The sequence below is a fragment of the Miscanthus floridulus genome, chromosome 5 (assembly GCF_019320115.1).
Source record: "Miscanthus floridulus cultivar M001 chromosome 5, ASM1932011v1, whole genome shotgun sequence".
In the NCBI taxonomy this organism is placed as follows: Eukaryota; Viridiplantae; Streptophyta; class Magnoliopsida; order Poales; family Poaceae; genus Miscanthus; species Miscanthus floridulus.
In genome coordinates, this window is record NC_089584.1 from 122,770,561 (window position 1) to 122,782,632 (window position 12,072).

Below are 12,072 nucleotides of genomic sequence, written 5' to 3' on the forward strand. Positions count from 1 at the left end.
GCGAGGTCAATACTGTGAAAAAGGGCAGCGGACGTTGAAACTACGAGGACGACTACGCCAAAGCATTGAAGGGACCCTGCCAGCTCCATCCTAGTAGGACTCATAGGCAATACAGAAATCCTAGTAGGACTCATAGACAGGTTCGGGCCGTCTGATCGCATGTAGCCGAGACGCAAAGTCCCCGAGCCGTGGTCGGAGAGTGGTCTGGGCAGTCCCCGTGCGTAGGTCAAGAAACGAGCGACGAAGTCCCAAAGCTGTGGTCGGAGAGTGATCGAAACAGTCTCCGAGCACAGGTCGAGGAGCGAGCGACGAAGTCCCCGAGCCGTGGTCGGAGAGTGATCGAGGCAGTCCCCAAGCACGGAGTGGTCTGGCCAGAAGTCCCAGAGCACGGAGTGGTCTGGCGAGTCCCCGAGGGTCCCAGAGCATGGAGTGGTCTGGCGAGTCCCCGAGCACAAGGTTGAGGGGCGAGCAGTGAAGTCCCCGAGCTATGGTCGGAGAGTTGTCATCATGACGGTGGTGATCATTGCGACGCGTCGAGTAGTCGGAGTAAGTAGTCCGGGCGACGTCGTCCTTCTGCGGCTCGCTCGGCGGCTCGAGCGGCTTGACGCAGTCGAAAAGGTGCGCGGAGTCGTAGGCGTATCCACATAGTCGATCCCATGTTAGAAACAAATCACGAGGATTTTTGCAGGTGTTACCGGTGCCTGCGTAAGCACGTATATGCAGAAACCAATATTAATACGTCGATCACTTTTGGATAGATTGCTTGGATCATGTTCACGTCATGGTGACTTAAGCCCCGCATAATTTGCTTGCTTGCTGATCGGATCTTATCCGATAGAGTCCGGCTCTCTCTCTATCATGCAATCCCGTGCACCTGCGGCAATCCTGAGCCGGGCTACCATGTCGACAATGGCGCTGTAGGCCTCGGACACGACCTTCTTGCCATGGGGCTGCACACGCTCTTGCACAGCCAGGTGACCCGACGGAGGCGTAGTGTTGAGCGAGAGCGAGAGCATCGCGGCCGTGGGCTCCTGATCGAGCGTGACCTTGCTTGCTTGTCTGACATACATGGAAGCTATAATTAGCTTGCATGGTGGTGTAGATCATGACGTGATGTCACAACGCAGATGCTTTCAAGTCTCGTTGTTGATGCATGCCGTGGCTGAAGCTTTGACTTCGTATTCGCCAACACAAGATGCACGTGGGATAGATTCCGATCTCGTCGCTAGTTTTAAGATCGGATCTGATAAAATTTGCTGTAGCTGAGGTCGCCTGGCTTCTCGCCGACTTGCTTCCTGGTGTTGTCCCAGCCAAAATCCAGGCGAGTCGGAGCTGGATGCTTGAGAGACGAAGTCCCGTCGCAGGTGGCCGGACGGTTGTTGTAGTCCCCGAGCTTGCTGGAAGGCGAGGTATGCGCCTTGTAGCAAGGTCTAACGGAGAAAAAATATCCCAACTGTATGTAAGTCGCCAGTCGCACGTAATTGAGATGCAAAGTCCCCGAGCTATGGTCGGAGAGTGATCGAGGCAGTCCCCGAGCATAAAAAGTGTGGCAAAAAACCATATGCCTCATGCGCCCGAAGGCTGGATACCCGAAGGAGGTAGATCCAGACAAGGCCGAGGAGCTACGGACGACCCAGCTGGACTTGTCGGCGAAAATAATTGACGATATTAACCTGTGTGGAGGTGCGACAGCACCTGTACAAGGAACACCATCCACGAGTCAGCTGGGAGCGCCGTCATCTTCAAGCCAACCGGCGAAGCCTGCGGTCTCGACCAGCCAGGCATCGGCGGGGCCATCTTCTTCAGCTCGATCAATGCCAGAGTCCCCGAGACCTGAGCACGATGTCAGGCATGGCGAACAGCAGGTGCCGCGTGACCCGACCAGCCAATAGTATAGGCTATAGCTGTGGAAGAAGATTTAGTTGTGTTATTGTAAACTTGGACCCTTTCAGGCAAGCTTGTAATAACGTAACTGTATATCTGCATAAGCTTGTTTGTTTTGTAGAAAACATATTTAAGCTTGAATATCATGTTGGTGTAACTAAGTGAGAACATGTTAGCATTCTGTTTAGTTGTACCAGTTTAGTCGACACGTCATCCTGAAAGGTTTGTATGGCCCTGGTTTGCCCTATGGTCGGAGTGTGAGGTGCGTAGCCTGTGCACACGTAGACACACACAAGTCAAACCAGAGAGGACCTGCCGATCACCCGTAGCGTAGAGAGCAGATCCCATGCACGCGTTGAGAGGAACCAGAGACAGGGCCTGCTCCGAAAACCCGAGAAGGAGTGGTGGTCGGTTTTGACTGGTTGAGTTAGAATAACAATAGACTTCGAAATTCCTGCAATATAAATACGTAGAATGATAGTACATGATGTACAAAATAAATTATGGAAAAAAATCAGCGGTGAAGAAATAGCGTATGACGCTCAGCAGTCATTTGCAAATGAGCATGATGTGATAAAGCAGTTGGTGCTTTGTAAACATCAGTGTTAATATGAAGTTTGTGTTTATACTTAATATAAACCGACTGACCAGTTAGTATGTAGCCGAGTCTCCAGCCCTAGTTAGCCCGTTAACCATAACGTGGGGCGCGGAGCCCGTGCACGTGTAGGAAGAACAAAGCGTCGCTAAGGAGCCGCTGCCGACCACCCATAACGCAGAGGGCAGACGCTCGTGCACGTGTAGGGAGGAGCCGGAGACAGGGCCACTTCTGGAGACATCGAGCGTCAACAAGACTGTTCGAGGATTTGCATTAAGTATAGCTGTATGTTATATTTAAGATTGTATACATGGACAAACGTTATTTGAAGAATAATCATGACGAGGACGTTTGTGGAAAAACGTCGTAATGAAAAATTATATTAAATATAAATATTAGAAGTGTATTTATCTTTGGATAGAAATCTGATCGGTGGCGATGAAGTTGTCCGGTCCTCGAGCTTTTTGATCTGTCGTCATGACCGTGGTCGCGATTGTCGTAGCGCCGTTCTTCACGGCGATCATCATTGCGACGTGGTCTGGTGGTCGAGGTGGTCGGAGCTTGGCGGAGCCGCTCAGGACGTGGTCGACGTGGTCTGTGGTCGGAGCTCGGCGGAGCTGCTCGGGACGCGGTTGACATGGTCCGTGGTGTGGTCGACGAACCCAGGACGAGGTCGAGTAGATGAACGCAGCTTGGACGGCTTGTTCATGGTTCGATGCGGCTCGGTCAGCGGCTCGCTTGGCTCGCTAGATGGCTTGGTTGGCTCGACGTGGCTTGTTCGTCGACTCGGACAGCTCGCTGATGGCTCGTCGGATCGCCTTTGGACTGACCAATTGGCTAGAAGCGCGAGCCTAGTCGCAGCTGTGGATAACCATAAACCAACATATAGATGCGCAGAGATATATAAACTTGTAATACAATATTAATTTGAAGAAAGGAATAAGACTTAGCTTGTGTTCTATATATGCGGATGTGGCCCATGTATGTGCATGCTTGCATGCAAGTTGAAAGATCATGACTATCCATAATGAACTCGTATTGCCTTGCAGATTGGATCGTAGGCCTCCTGATTCGTTGTTGATAGACCACGACACGCCTTCGTCACGCTGGCTTGTTGCCATGCGATGGTTTGTACAGAGCGATCTAATATGGGACTTGTACGAAGTATCAGATGCTATGCAAGAAACGATGACATATACATGTATACGCACTCCATTGATGCACGGCCCTGTACCACATATATGCTTCCTTGGTTGCATGGTTCTGTAACATAGCACGGTGGCTCCTTGTTTGCTTGCATGGTCATGACGTTCACATGCATATACACGTATACGATGCATGCATATATCCATATATGCATTGGCCCTGCTTGCTTCCTGTTTGCTCGTAATAAGAGGAAAGTCTTGGTCGACAAAACCTTGACTGCTGTGTTGGAGATGGAGACGGCGTTGTAGTCCGACTTGTGCTCTGATTACGATACTTGCGCTTTAGATCGGATCTCGCTGTCTCGCGGAGACAGGGCACCGTCGACGTGGTGATCTACATGACAAACTGTTGCTTTTGCTAAAAATCCATCAAGACGGCGATGAAGTTGTCCGGTCCTCGAGCTTTCCGACTTGTCGTCACGACGATGATCGCGGTTGTCGTAGCGCCGATCTTCGCGGCGATCATTATTGCGACGTGGTCTGGTGATCGATGTGGTCGGAGCTCGGTGGAGCCGCTCAGGACGTGGTCGACGTGGTCCATGGTCGACGTGGTCGGAGCTCGGCGGAGCTGCTCGGGACGTGATTGGCGTGGTCTTTGGTCGACGTGGTCGGAGCTCGGCGGAGCTGCTCGGGACGAGGTCGACGTGGTCGCGATCGACATGGTCGGAGCTCGGCGTGGCTCGCTCAGCGGCTCGCTCCGCTGCTCGGCGTGGCTTGCTTGATGGCTCGCTCAGCGGCTAGCCGTGCTTGGAGTGTATTCCTGTATATGTATGCACGATAGATACATACGTGCACATGCACGTGCAAGTATCCTAGCTGTTCGTAGTTGGCTTGCATGTCCGACTGTGGATCCTTGTTCGTGTTGATACAGACATGCAGATGGCCAGCATCGCCTATCATTGCGTGTCGAATTTGACGAGTCCGTTGCTGATCGGACTTCGGGTAGATTGCGGCGACTTGGTTGACTTGCTCCAGGGAAAGCCCCATGTTGCTAGCTTGCTGCAATCTACAGCGGTAGCGCTCGTTGCTGGGCTTGCTGGAGTCGGAATCCTGTGCGGATGCCGCGTTCAGGGTCGGGCACTCCGCATCTAGCGCTAAACGGAGTAGGACCGATCTAGATGAGGTATTGGCCAACTTCATGATGAAAGGCATCTAGATCGATGTAGTCGGCGAGTTGATGTCGACTTCATGTTGTCGACGAGTTGACCGTGTAGAACGGCGGGGATCGGCACGAGGAAGCTGAGCTGCCGTGGAAGGATGTTGATCTTGAATTACGCCATCTGGTTCGCCAGGGATCAGCACGCACAACCCTTAAAGGGGCCCCTACCTGGCGCGCCACTGTCGACGAAATATGGTCGGCAGTCCACCGAGGGGGGTGCCCATGGTGGTAGATTATCGGTAGGATGCGTGTGATCTGGAACCAGATGGTGACACAAGGCGCAGAGACAGCGATTTAGACAGGTTCGGGCCGTCTGATCGACGTAATACCCTACGTCCTGTGTCTTTGGTGTATTGTATTGGGATGTATACAGATTAACCTCTATGGATCTGTCCTCTAGGGGACCCTTGCCCCTCCTTATATACTCTGAAGGGACAAGGTTACAAGTAAAGTATCCTATTTGGTACTATTACAATGTCTTGATCTCACGGGCCGGGCCACCTCGGATGGTGCGGCCCATGTACCATCTTGTGGTACCCGGGGGTCTATCCCCCACACTAACCAAACCATAATCTCGATCCTAACTCCATCCCCAATCCTAAATCAGATAGATCCGAGAAAAAAAGAAAGGAAAATCAAAGAAAAGAAAATGGAAAGAGGCCTACCTCGCCGCCGTACCGTGCTGTTGCCTCATCGGCGCGCGGGCGGGTGCTCGGGCAAAGGGCGCCGCGGCCAGGCCGCTCGACGGCGGCGCGCTCACCCGCTAGGGAGCGCACGCGCCGACGAGAGGGCCGACGATGGCGCCATCATCGTCTCCGTGCCATCGCGGGACCGAGACAGAAGAGGAGGTGAAGTGGCCGGGTCAGATCTAGGGTATTGGAGGGGATCAGGGCACCGCCACCCAGATCGCTCGACGGCGGCGTGCTCACCCATTGGGGAGCATGCACGTCGGCGAGGGGACCGGCGACGACGCTATCATCGCGCTTGCTTTCGCTCGGCTGCTCGGTGCTGCTGCACTGAGGAGAGAACGGAGCGAGGCGAAGAGAGAGAAAGGCCAGCAGAGAATGAAGCTAGGGTTTCCTGGGGTCGCCACGGCGTCGGCTTTTATTTCGAGCGAAACGCGCGCGCGACCGTGAGATCTCAAATGAACGGCCAACATTGATCGGACCGGTGTCCGGCCTAGGCGGGAGCACACGGGCGGGCGGCTTTGCCGGCCCAAGCCCGGGTTGCGGCCTGGAAGGCACAGCGCGTGCGCAAGCAGAGTGGGCCGGGCTGTTTTGCCGGCTGGGCTGATGAACAATATTCATTTTGAATCAATTTTTGTTTTTTCTTTTTTCCATTAAATTTTTATTTTCTGGAAAATAGATAAATGGCTTAAAGTAAATAGAAAAGAGATTTTCCCTGTGGCAAAATTCATTAAAGTGAATTATTTTTTCCGCTGCGTATTTAAAGTTGTTATTTTTATTATTAAATTCGAACCAACGGGAGAATTTAATTTTAAAAAATGGATATGTTTTTTATTATAATATTGTTATTATTCTGACTAATGTTGATTAATGGCAATATTATGATGTTATTTTATGAGTTTTGTCATGTATTAATTCTATTTCTGCCTAACGGTGATGTAGAATTAGTGTAGAGGACAATTGTATATTTTAATTTTGACCAACGTTGAAACTAAGACATATAATTGTTATTATTATGCTTATGTTCTCACTCTATATGAATGGTGTTTTCAGGCGGATATAACTTGATGGGTTGTATTAAAGAGATCCCCACTCTCAAAGGTGACAACTATATGGAGTGAAAGAAAAAGATTGACATGACCTTCATCTTGGCTGAGGTGGACTGGGTAGTCACCTCACCGTGTCCCACTGAGCCTGTGGCACCGGTGAGGGAGACAAATGAGGTTGATGCTGCTTGGACAACTAGACAGAGGGATTTTAAATCTCAAAATATGTCCTATCACCTTGAGCTTAGGAAATGAGTCACTGTCAACAAGAAATGCATAGCTGTGATAAAGAACACGATTAAGCCCGCAATTGTGGGCTCAATCCTAGAGTGTGCCACCGTCACCGAGTACATCAATAGAATAAAGAGTCAGTTCACTAACTCTTCAAAGACATATGCTACCCAGCTGATAAAAGCAGCTGGTGGCAGAGAGGTACTCTGAAAATGGTGGCATAAGAGAGCACATACTAAGGATGAGCAATTTGGCATCCAAGCTAAAACCAATGGATCTGGCTCTCAAGGAAAAGTTTCTTATCCATCTGATTTTTACTTCCTTACCAAAGAAATTTGACACTTTTGTTGTCAACTACAACATACAGCCAAAGAAGTGGGACTTAGAGAGGCTCATGGCTATGTATGTGCAAGAGGAGAGAATGAAAGCTACCAATGGTGGCACTATCAATTATGTGAAAGACAATAATAAAAGTAATAATAATGCTAACTGCTCTTTAAAGTTAAAGGGAAAGGGTCCCATGCTGCATCAGCCTCAGCAGAACAAGTTCACAGTAGAGAAAGACCAGTGTCTCTATTGTAAGAAGACATGATATTATAAGAAAGATTGTCCCGATTACTTAAAGATGATCATGGCAAAGAAAGGTGAGAACATTATTACTTTCATAAATAAATCCCTGTATGTATAATATTCAAAATCTACTTGGTGGATTGACTCAGGTGCAAATGTTCATGTTGCTAATTCTTTACAGGGATTCCGTTCGACGAGGACTACGCAAAGAAGCGAAAGACACGTTAAAGTTGCAAATGGAGTCCGAGCAGATGTTGAAGCCGTTAGCGATCTTTCTCTAAAGCTTGCTGATGGTTTTACACTTTTACTTAGAGATGTACTTTATGTTCCCGCTTTACAGAGAAACTTGATTAGTGTTTCATGCTTGGACAAACATGGATATGATTGTTATTTTGGAAATAGCAAATGTAAGATAACATTTAATAATGCATGTGTTGCTCTTGTTATCTTATAAAATGAGCTTTATTTGTTATCACTACGTGATGATGTGAATGTTGTATGCAATGATGGGAACATTGCGTGCGACAATGAGAATGTATCCTCGTATGCGGATGTAAACAGAAAACGAAAGAGAGCTCATGATGCATTGTCGAAATTATGGCACTATCGTTTAGGCCATATTTTGAGGGGGGGGGAATAGAAAGACTAGTTAAGAATAATATTTTTCCTCCATTAGAGCTCTCAAATTTAGAACAATATAGAGAATGCAGAAAAGGAAAGTATATAAAGAAAATTAAGAAAGATGCCAAACGAAGCGTAGGAATTTTACAGATTATTCACACAGACATATGTGGTCCGTTTCCTATAAAGAGTGTGGATGGTTAAGATTCGTTCATAACATTCACAGATGATTACTCCATTATGGCTACATTTATCCAATCAAAGAAAAAACATAAGCATTGAATAAATTTAAGATATTTAAGGCAGAAGTTGAAAACCAACATAATTTAAAGATTAAGATAGTCAGGTCCGACTATGGGGGGGGAGTACTACGGTCGACATACCGCATATGGCCAAGTTCCTGGACCTTTTGCAAGGTTTTTACAGGAGAATGGCATAGTAGTCCAGTATTCTATACCGGGCGAACCTCAGCAGAATGGAGTGGCTGAAAGACACAATCGTACCCTGATGGATATGGTGTGCAGTATGATAAGTTACTCCACCTTATCATTGAGCCTGTGGATAGAGGCGTTAAAAACCACCATTCATATTCTCAATAAAGTACCAAGTAAGTTGGTGCCCAAAACACCGTATGAGTCATTATCGGTAGAAAATGCTCGGCAGTCCACCGAGGGGTACCGCATGATGATAGATTTGTCAGTGGGGATGCGCATAATCAGGAACCAGATGGTGACACAAGGTGCAGAGACAGCGATTTAGACAGGTTTGGGCCGTCTGATCAATGTAATACCCTTTGTCCTGTATCTTTGTTGTATTGTATTAATCTGGACGACCAAGTAGCTTGATATAGCTTATCTGCTAGGGGACCCCTACCTCTCCTTATATACTCTAGAAGAGGTAGGGTTATAAGGTAAATATCCTATTTGGTACTATACAATGTCTTGCGGTGCATGCCGAGCAGCGTCGTGCACGCCTTGATCTTATGGGCCAGGCCACCTCTGATGGTGCAGCCCATGTCTTGGGGGCCATACCCCCACATCTAGTCCCCAAGCCTGACAGTAGGTGACGTAGTCACGTGGTGCCAGAGTCATAAAGTAGAAGACCAGCCGAGTAGGTAGCCAATCCTCGGGCGTAGCCTCAAGATGAGAACAAGCACATTCACCGCAAGGTGAAGTGTGCCCACTTAGTCCCTGAGCCTGCTAGAAGAAGAAGAATGAATCTTGTAGCAGGGTTAGAGAAAAAGAAGTCTAAAAGCTTGCCGACATCATCTAATATGCACGTATCAAGACCCTAGACGTGTTGCCCAAGATCAGCACCCTGATTTAAACAGCATGGAGTAGCTTGATAGCACACCGACGAGACATAGCAAGATCTAAGTAGCAAGGGAGTCCCCAGCATCGCTGGCGATGACCGAGGAGTGAGGAGTCCCTGGTGTCACTGATGATGTCCGAGCACCGAGGAGTGAGGAGTCTCCAACGTCACTGGCGATGACCGAGCACCGAGGAGCGAGGAGTCCCTGGCGTCGCTAGCAATGTCCGAGCACCAAGGAGCGAGGAGTCCCCAACGTCACCGGCGACGACCGAGCACCGAGGAGTCCACGGCGTAGGCGGTGATGTCCGAGCACCGAGGAGTCCCTGGCGAAGCTGGCGATGTCCAAGCACTAAGGAGCAAGGAGTTTCCGGCATCGCTGGCGATGACCGAGCGCCGAGAAATGAGGAGTCCCCAGCGTCGATGGCGATGTCCGAGCACTGAGGAGCAAGGAGTCTCCAGCGTCACTGGCGATGTCCGAGCACCGAGGAGCGAGGAGTCCCCGACGTCGCTGGTGATGACCGAGCACTGAGGAGCGAGGAGTCCTCGGCGTCGCTGGCGATGACCAAGCACCGAGGAGTCCCCGGCGATGTCTGAGCATCGAGGAGCGAGGAGTCCCCGACGTCGTTGGTGATGACCGAGCACCGAGGAGCGAGGACTCCCCGACGTCGCTGGTGATGACCGAGCACCGAGGAGCGAGGAGTCCCCGGCATTGCTAGCGATGTCCAAGCACCGAGGAGCGAGGAGTCCCCGACGTCGCTGGCGATGACCGAGCACCGAGGAGCGAGGAGTCCCCGGCATCATTAGCGATGACCGAGCACCAAGGAGCGAGGAGTCCCCGGCGTAGACGGTGATGTCCGAGCACCGAGGAGTCCCTGGCGTTGCTAACAATGACCGAGCACCGAGAAGCGAGGAGTCCCCGGCGTCGCTGGCGATGACCGAGCACTAAGGAGCGAGGAGTCCTTGGCATCACTGGCGATGTCCGAGCACCAAGGAGCGAGGAGTCCTCGGCGTCGCTAGCGATGACCAAGCACCGAGGAGTCCCTGGCGTAGGTGGCAATGTTCGAGCACCAAGGAGTCCCCGGCATAGCTAGCGATGTTCGTGCGGTGAAGTGTGCCCACTTAGTCCTCGAGCATAAAGAATCTGAGCACTGAGGAGTAACCGACATAGCTGGCGATGAAGCACGAGCAACGAACAGTCTGGTCAACTGGTCGGCGGCGAAGTGAGCATTGAGTAGAAGCGATCGGCGAATAATCTGATCAACTGGTCGACGATGGAGTCCATGAACCAAGCGGTCTGACCAGTTGATCGGTGGAGAAGTTCGAGCACCAGGTGGTCCGATCACCTAGACGATGATCTTGCAATACAAACATGTAGAACGGGTAGTACATGATGTAAAAATAAATGAACTCTGGAGAAAAATCAGCAATGGTGATGAAACGGCGTATGCAGTTCGGCGATCAGTTGGCATGAAAATATATTTATATTTAATATAAACTGCCCGACTAGTTAGTGTGTAGCTGAGTCTCCAGCCCTAGCTAGCCCATAGTAAATAATGTCGAGCGCGGAGCCCGTGCACGTGTAGGAGGAACAGGCGTCGCTAAGGAGCCACTGCCGACCACCCATAACATAGAGGGCAGACGCTCGTGCACGTGTAGGGAGGAGCCGGAGACAAGGCCATCTCTGGAGGCGTCCGAGCATCAACAGGACTGTTCGAGGGTTCAGAAAGTCGTTTGGAGAGCAAATATGGAGAAAACAGCTCGGAGAAACATTATGGCGATTAACGAAGATCGGAGAATATTTAAAAGAATATTAAAGCGTGACTTAGCTTTAGACAGAATGTCTGGTTGACGACGTATGGCGTTATCTGGTTGGCATTAACGGCGAACACCTGGTGGGCAGTGAGTTGTTGGTGAAGGCGACCTCGGAGGTGGTTTCGAGATCGGATCTGCTGTCGTAGGGGCTGGTGTAGCAGCGATAAATCATCGTCGTGGACTGGCATGGATCTCCACGAGATTGACGACGAGAATGCGTTGTTGATTTTGAGGTCCATCTAGCTCACCATGGATCAAGCGCACAGCCCTACCTGGCGCGCCAACTGTCGATAGAATTGCTCGGCAGTCCATCGAGGGGTATCACACGATGGTAGATTTGTCGGTGGGGATGCGCGTAATCAGAAACCAGATGGTGACACAAGGCGTAGAGATAGCGATTTAGACAGGTTTGGGCCGTCTGATCGATGTAATACCCTATGTCATGTGTCTTTGTTGTATTGTATTGATCTGAACAACCAAGTAGTTTGATGTAGCTTATCCGCTAGGGGACCCCTACCTCTCCTTATATACTCTGGAGAATGTAGGGTTATAAGGTAAATATCCTATTTGGTACTATATAATATCTTGCGGTGCACGCCAAGCAGTGCCATGCACGCCTTGATCTTGTGGGCCGAGCCACCTCTGATGGTGCGGCCCATGTCTTTGGGGCCATACCCCCACAGTTGTGGACAGGAAGAGTACCCTCACTAAATCACTTACGTGTGTAGGGGAGTCCTGCTGAGGCTAAAGTATTTAACCCAAACATTAGGAAGCTAGATCTCAAAACAGTAAGTTGCCATTTCATTGGCTACCCAGAAAAGTCAAAAGATTTCCATTTCTACTGTCCAGATAGACATACAAAGTTTGTGAAAACGAGACACGCTATCTTCCTAGAGGATGAAATGATGAGGGGGAGCATGGTAGCTCGAGAAATTGATCCTGAAGAGAAGTG